The 7,841-nt window shown below is 40.7% G+C and overlaps 1 long non-coding RNA gene across 1 annotated transcript in view; it reads left to right on the top strand.

Moving 5' to 3' along the window:
- LOC112487364 (uncharacterized) overlaps positions 1 to 6,713 on the top strand; it is an 11,188-nt gene extending 4,475 nt beyond the window's left edge. The window contains exon 3 of the long non-coding RNA XR_003050408.1: positions 1,565 to 6,713. This is a non-coding gene — a long non-coding RNA (uncharacterized LOC112487364). The remainder of the gene's footprint in view (positions 1 to 1,564) is intronic.
- The last annotated feature ends 1,128 nt before the right edge of the window (positions 6,714 to 7,841 follow it).

Genomic DNA, 7,841 nt, shown 5'->3' with positions numbered 1-7,841 from the left:
GCGAAAGAGTAGTTGAAGCTAGGTTGAGGCAGGAAGTGGAGATTTGTGAACAAAAGTATGGTTTCATGCCTAGGAAGAATACCACAGATGCAATATTTGACAAAGAGGAGATATATGGATGCAGTGAGGGAGGACATGCAGATAGTTGGAGTCAGAGTAGTAGATACAGAGAACAGGGAGAGATGGAAATCAATGATTTGATGTGGCAACCCCTGAAAAAGGGACAAAGCCGAAAGAAAAAGAAACAAGTGATGAGAGGTCATTCCTTTCATAGGACATCCACTTCAGGACATATTATGGATGAAATGTATCACTTTAGAGAAATCGGCAATGACAGTGAGTATGTGTGTTTCCTGATGAAGGTGGTGAGCCTAACAAAGACCAATGCTACGTGTTACCAGGTACAGCTGGGTGTCTTCAAAGGTGTCTTCAAGGTTGTAGTTATCCCAATGGAGTACGATAGTATGAGTAGGTAGAAATGAAATCGTGGGTATCCTGAGACATGATTGGCCACTAAAACTGCTGCCTCAGGAAGCTCAGGGTCTGGTAAAATCCAGGGTAACAGATGGGTTTTTCAGAATGCTGACTCTCTCCGCGATGTAAAGCTATTAGCTGGACGAGTCCCAGAGCTGGGATCCTCCATTTGCAGATTGTGTACCAGATCCTTAACCTCCAACGCAGGAGGTTAATCTCCAGTCTGGATATGGATATTAGTTTCATGCTGCCTTACTGTCAGGAAACTTTTTCTGTTAGATAGGACTGTAAAAAATGCTGTTAGTTCATACCCCAGTTTCCTAACACACAAAGAATTCAAATAAAGATCAAATAAAGATCTGATCAAATAAAGAATCAAATACGAGATCTCAAATTTTAAAAGTTTTACTTTCAAGCAAGGAGTGCAAAACAATGGTTACATTCAGAACTGCACTAAGGAACTCCTCAGTGCTCAAAGCTTAAATACAGTTTTTTTTCACATACACATCAATGGTCAGTAGCTTAACCCTTTACAGCCATGTGGTGTTCACGTACCACTTCTGAGCGCTGATTGGCAAAAACTGCTTCAAACTAAGCTTCTCCACCAATACAAAACATGTACATGTGCTGAGCTATTCTGCTCAGTAACTCAGGTTAGATCAAAGAAATGCGCTTTGGATTCTTTTCCTGTTTGATGTTCTGTTTTCCTCATTATTTGGGCAGAGAAACTGGTTCAGGCCGGTTCTGTGACCTGTCTCTATCTCCAAGCGTAACAGTCAGTGCCATCCGTACCATACACCATCCTGTTATGTAAACCATCAGCATGCACACCTTTCTTCAGTACTTCTCCTTTTAGTACCTTTAGTCTCCTTTTAGCATTGAAAAACAAACAGTATAAATTGATATGGAAATTTAATATAATGAATATATCATTAATATTTGAATAAATGTACTGTATTTACAATATCTTAACACTTACCTTCTATCCTATCTGCCTCCATGAGTCTGGAAAGCAAATTGGGCTTGATTTTGTGGGATCAATATATTCATTAATTCAATATCTACTTTTACTTTTTTTTTTGTTTTGCAGGGTCACAATGGGGTTGGAGTCAATCTCAAGAAAAGAGCAATGGAGCAATAAGTGTCAAACAAAAGTAGTCTCCACCCGGAGCAAACAAATGTCGTTTTAACAAAAGGAGTCTCCATTCGGATCTCAGGGAGTGGCACGGCGACCCACTCTTGACTGGGAATTCCCTTGGGAGTGACGTCACCGTGGCGGATTCCCTCTGGATTGCGAGGGAGCCAGCCAATTCCTGAAAATCCTGTTCGGCAGCTGGCGACCAGACAAAGGGAACCTTGGTGGACGTGAGTGCTGAAAGGGGGGCGGCGATGGAGCTGTAACCCCTAATGAAGTGGCAATAGAAGTTGGCAAATCCCAGAAATCTTTGGAGGTGCTTCAGGGAGTCTGGCCAGGGTCAACTTAACACGGCCGACACCTTGCTAGGGTCCATCTGATTCCTCCCCTCCCGAATGATGTAGCCCAAGAGGGAAGTAGAAGACACATGAAACTCACACATCTCTGGTTTGACAAACAAAGCATTCTGGAGCAGGCGCTGGAGGACTGTTGGAACATGGTGAACAAGCTCGCTCTTGGAACAAGAGAAGATCAAAATATCGTCCAGGTAAACAAAAACAAATTTATTAAGCATGTCCCTTAGAACATCATCAATCAAAGCTTGAAACACTGCTGGGGCATTGGTTTAACCGAAAAGCATTACTAAATACTCATAGTGTCCCGTTGGTGTGTTAAATGCTGTCCTCCACTCGTCCCCCTCATGGATACGGACCGGGTGGTAGGCATTCCTAAGGTCTAGCTTGGTGAAGATTGATGCCCCTTCCAGTAGCTCAAAGGCAGAAGACATTAAAGGCAAGGGATAACGATTCCTCACAGTAACTTCGTTCAGACCCCTGTAGTCAATGCAGGGGCGCAGAGATCCATCCTTCTTTTTAACAACACCCGCTCCTGACGCACTGGTGTTCTCTAAAGCAGCGCTCTGCTGAGCGACAAATCAGTGTGCCGCTCAGCAGAGCACTGGACCCTCAGTACACCCTGCCGCTCCTGGCACCTCGCCATCCTCAGATCAATGCGGCAAGTCAAATCAATGATGGCGTGCAGAATCGTGGAGGTGATCATGAGACACCAACTCATCCTTTACATTGGAGTTAAGGCCCCGGAGAGTGCAGGTTCATTCCAGTTGCTCTCTCTGGCCTTAATACAAAAGTCTATAGCGTAGTCAATTTTACTGTGAATATCCAAGATTACTGCAGCCAATGATCACAAATGGAAATGTCTTCTCTGAGGAAGTCTCTAAAACTAAGGGTGTCTCCATTTGGAGTGCAGAAATGTCTTTCAACAAAAGGGGAGGGAGCCGGCCAATTCAGAGGCGGAAGAGTGACGCAGAAATAACGATGAAGGTTCTCCTCAAAACAACGAAAGACCTTCAGAACCAGGGCAGGTGAGGCTTGACGTGGATCGACCTCAAGGGTATGTCTGGATCAAACAGGAAATTCACAACTTGACCAAGGCGAGAACGTGCACCCTCAACGACATGATGAGACGATCTGGCAGAGAGAAGTGTGTGGCCGCTGCTTAAATATGCTGCTAGATCATCATCGTTAGCTGGAAAGCGCAGGTGAAGCTGATCTCCCTGATTGCTGCGCTGTAGCAAGCATGACATATCTGCCCTTTCCAGCCAGTGTCTAGATTCCTCCAATGCCAGTTCGCAGACCCCTGTGTAGCATTCCGGAATAGGAATCAGGGGTTCAAGAGGGAGAGGTGTTGAAGAGGACTGTGCAAAAGGAGAAGGAGAAGCCAGGTTGTGCTGGAGGTCCTGAAGGAGAAGATACAGTATATGGTTCACTTGACCACTAAGGGTGTACTCACACTAGGGCCAATTGCTCCATGCAGCCGCCCCCTCCCCCCTTCCCTTTTGGCCTGCACTTACATTAGCCATAAAGGAAAGTGAGGTAGAGCCTGGTTGCCTCAGACACATGCATCCGTGGTTGTTGCTTATACGCGTTTAAAACTGCACAATCAAAAGCAAATCTGATGGCTGCAATGGCTGCTTTGTGAGCACAGTGTTCTGCGCTTCAGCCTATCACTTCCACCCGCATAGTAGCAGGGAAGTGCTCCACGAACAGGGAGCAGTTGCAGTCACACTAGCAATAGAATCTGGACTTTAGGGGCCAAACAGGCATAGGCATAATACAATGGCAACGACAAAAGTCTCAATTACCTCTGTAAGGGTCCTGTTGTGTTGACCCACTAACACTCTCTGTGAAGCCAGAGCTTTATGAAGCAAGGCAAAGGAAAAAGTGAAAGACCCCAGAAAAGATTATGGATGTTGCGAAAGAAGACATGGCAAATTTTAGGATAATAGTAGAAAATACGTGGTTAAGATGAAGGCAGATGGTCTGTTGCTGTGGCCCCTAAAGGCAGCAACTGAAAGAAGAAAACCTCAGTGAAAAACAATAAACTCCAAATAGAGTATAAGGAATAATAAAGTTAAATTTCAAGACAATGGGAAATACAAATTTGATTAGAAACTGTATACAATTACATTTTGTTTTAAAAAGAGTGTCATTATTTATGTCAATATTATTAACCTTGGATGATTCTGCAGCTAATTTTTTTAATTTTTATTTCCTTATGAAAGATGTTTGTCCGTCTGTGCCTTTCTCCACTCTCCCCCTCCACCCACACGAACCAGGCAGTGTGTCTACTTACTTACACAGCAATTGAAGGTGACAGGGACAGAGAGAGAGAGAGGGAGGGAAAGGGGGAACAGAAAGGACACATCACAGTAATGCCTGGGGCGACACATAAGTAAGAGAAGAACAAGGGATAAAGGGGACAAAGAAAGAAATAAAGACATAAAAGATTTGCACAAGTACTTATATAAGAAAATCCATATTTATTATATATAGTATTATAGCAGGGAATGTTGCACATTAAAAGTTATAAAATGGGTTTAAAAGAAAAAGTGTATCACTATTGGTTAAAAAAGGCAGTTTTCCAATTTTCAAAAAGAAATCCATATTTCTATGCTCTGTGTTAGAAGGTAAGTACTCTCACTCATTATACATGAAGAAAGGACAGGATTCAGTCACTGTAAGGAATTGTGAAAGACTCCAGTCTGTTTTTATGATTTTAAACAACTTGATGAATATTAGTCATGGCAGTGTAGCCATAGTGACTGCTACCACTGTCTACCCCTTCCCCTTTCCCCCCTCGGGGCTGAAAAAGCAAAGGATGGAATGAGAGAGAGAGAGAGAGAGAGAGAGAGAGGGGAAGGGAGTTAGAGAGAGCGAGACAGGGGTGTGTGTGACATGAATAAACAAACAAGATGCACAAAAAATGAATGACCTGGAGCTACACAAATTACTGTGAAGCTAGCAAGCTCACAAAGAGAGAGAGTTTTTTAACATCTCTATACAAACACAATAACACATAACGTAACAAACACAGTTATCAGGATCAAAGGGACTTTGTAAGATTAAATTCTATCATTCTCTTTTTTTAAGAGAATGAGGTTAAGTCGAAAAGGTTAGCTAGTTATTTAGTTAACTGACTCTGAAATATCAATAAAACACCAGCAGGTTTTAAAAGACTCAAGGTCACAGATACTTTTTTTGTTTTAAAGTTTTCTAGGAACAATGACTTTAAAGTCAAGTCAAGTTAATTTTATTTTTGTAGCTCAAATTCCTGAATGTTTTCCACTTGACAGGGGCAAAAAAATGGAGGTGTATATACTGCTTGAAGAATTTTGAAGTAAAAAAACATGCACAAACACTTCATGTATGTGATGTTTTTTTAAAGAAAATATGAAATGTTTTTTTCATTAAATATGAAAATTCTAAAAATCTAATATAGTTTTACTTATTTTCATTAAAACAAAGAAGAAGAAAAACTTGGACTTGTTATTTATTGGTAACATAAGGCGCACTGGATTATAAGGAGCAATATCAATGAACGGATCTATTTTCATAAATAAGGGCACCGGGTTATAAGGCGCATTAAGCGATACAAAACAGTCAATCAAGCATGTCCGGATCCTTCTTGTCAATAGATGGTTTTCCAATAATCGTTTTTACTCATGGTGCATCACGCCGTCGGCCATGTTGTGTGGCAAAAGACGTGAATAGGTAGACGTAAACAATCGATAATGACAACAAAAGACAAGAATATTAAATCGCCAGAGGAAGATCAGACTTCACTTGTTGTATAGAGATTCACTAGACACAATTACAAGGGCAAGATACTTGGACTTGGAAAATAATCAATGGAAAAGACACATACAAAATCAACAAAGCTGAGTGAAAGAGGGCAGACATTAAAAGTTGGCCAGACAATGTATATCATACGGTATTTATTAACACCCAAATAATACAGCATGTTAATGTAAAAATCACAGTGGGATGTACAGATGTATGTCTTTTGTGAACATCATTAGAATAACAGTTTACATGAAAAATATTTTTTTACTATTGATTAGATTTTTTTTTCCAAAATCACAAAAAAGATGTAATTTTTACTTTCTTTAATAATATAAAAGTAGTTTGATTCTACATGTACATAGAAAATACTGATAATGATATGGACTGTGGTCAGCTGAGGATTTACGTTTGCATTGTGAACATTTGTCATGTATGCAAAGTGCATTTTGATAGTTTTTAATTTTATTGACATTGAACATATGAATTAAATAAAAGTATAATTACCCGAAATAAAGTGTTCAGAACATACTTTGCGATGCTTTTTGCTTGGATCTGGGTTGAAATTAGCACGATTAATACGTGAAAGCCGTAGCATCCTTCTTTCTGTCGAAATATCCTCCGTCAGCTTCCCTTGGTGACAGATCGCTTTATGTCAAAAAACTTCATCTTGCGATCTCCATTCCCAGATTGGTTGGTAGAACCCCACACAACACAGGTATTTACCATTATCGGTGTTCTTTTGTGTATTTAATATACACAAAAGAACACGCTCTGTTGCCACACAAGATGGCGTGACGTAATCGGAAAACTATCTATTTTTGTTCTGGATGGTCATTGTATTGTTGTTTAGACGCTGTTCTGTGCGGAAGTGTGGATATTGTTTTGCAGAGAGAGTGTGTGTTTTGCCTGTATTGATAAAAAAGGACAAATAAAAAGAGGTCTTGACCATGGAAAAATTGACAGCCATGCGTCTGAGTCTTCTGCATAGCACCATACATCGACAATACAAAAACACAACGTAGAGTCTCCGGGTGTTGGGAGGCACAATGCGACGTTGCATGGATTTGGGTTACACAACCATACTGTAACAATTGTTGTTGAGCATCTCATTATAATAGCAGAGTTAAACGTCATTGTTGGCTCCCTGTGATTCAGTTGTGTACCATCATGTGTGATGCGCTGTGTGGTTTGGCTTTATATAGTCGGTTATAGCTCAGTAAGCGCAACCAGAATTAATACCTAAGGCGCACTGGGTTATAAGGTGCACTTCCAATTTATGAGAAAATTAAAGGCTTTTAAGTGCACCTTATAGTACGGAAAATACAGTACTGTTATAATTGTACTGGTCCAGCCCACTTGACATCTAATCAGGCTGTATGTGGCCACCGAACCAAAAAATGACAGTGAGGTCATAAGGTCTAAAATGTATAATTCTGTCTGCAGAACAACAAGCCATTCAAAATCACTTTGTTTTTCAAGTGAAATTTTTGTTCCTCACAATTTTATCACATAAAAAAGATATTCTTATACACACATTCCTTTATTGCAGTAATTGTAAACTGATCCTACGTTGTATTAAATCATTGCAATCATTTCTTTATATGTTCTTTTATTTTTATTCCAACCTTTCTGCACTCACTTTTAACCTTGACCATGTCAAATAATTTTCTTCTTTCAAGATGAGATTCTTTCATCTCGGAGGAAAAAAGAGACAGGGGGAGAGAGCAATGAGAAAAAAATACATGCAAAACTAGGCAACAGAGAAAGCAAAAGCAAAGTGTTGTTGACTGGAAATAAAACAAGAGGCACCCTCTTTATCCCTGAGATGAGGAACCGACCTGTGTCACATGCTTTCTCTACATATGTCTCTCTTTTCCTCTGGCTCTATGTTTGTATCGTCTGCCTCTCTTTTTTCCATCCATCCATCCATTCATTTTCATCCGCTTATCCGTTACTGGGTCACGTGGGCTGCAGTCGCCACCCAAATCACATTGCACCGTACCAACTCCCCTGAACCTTCCTGTGGGTGGTGAGTCCACTGGAAGGTACCAACCGCCCTAACCGGGATTCGAACTTATCCAGGAGGTGAA

This window comes from Cynoglossus semilaevis, chromosome 8, assembly GCF_000523025.1.
Source record: "Cynoglossus semilaevis isolate Cse_v1.0 chromosome 8, Cse_v1.0, whole genome shotgun sequence".
Taxonomy (NCBI): Eukaryota; Metazoa; Chordata; class Actinopteri; order Pleuronectiformes; family Cynoglossidae; genus Cynoglossus; species Cynoglossus semilaevis.
This window is presented reverse-complemented; position numbering and strand designations above follow the sequence as displayed.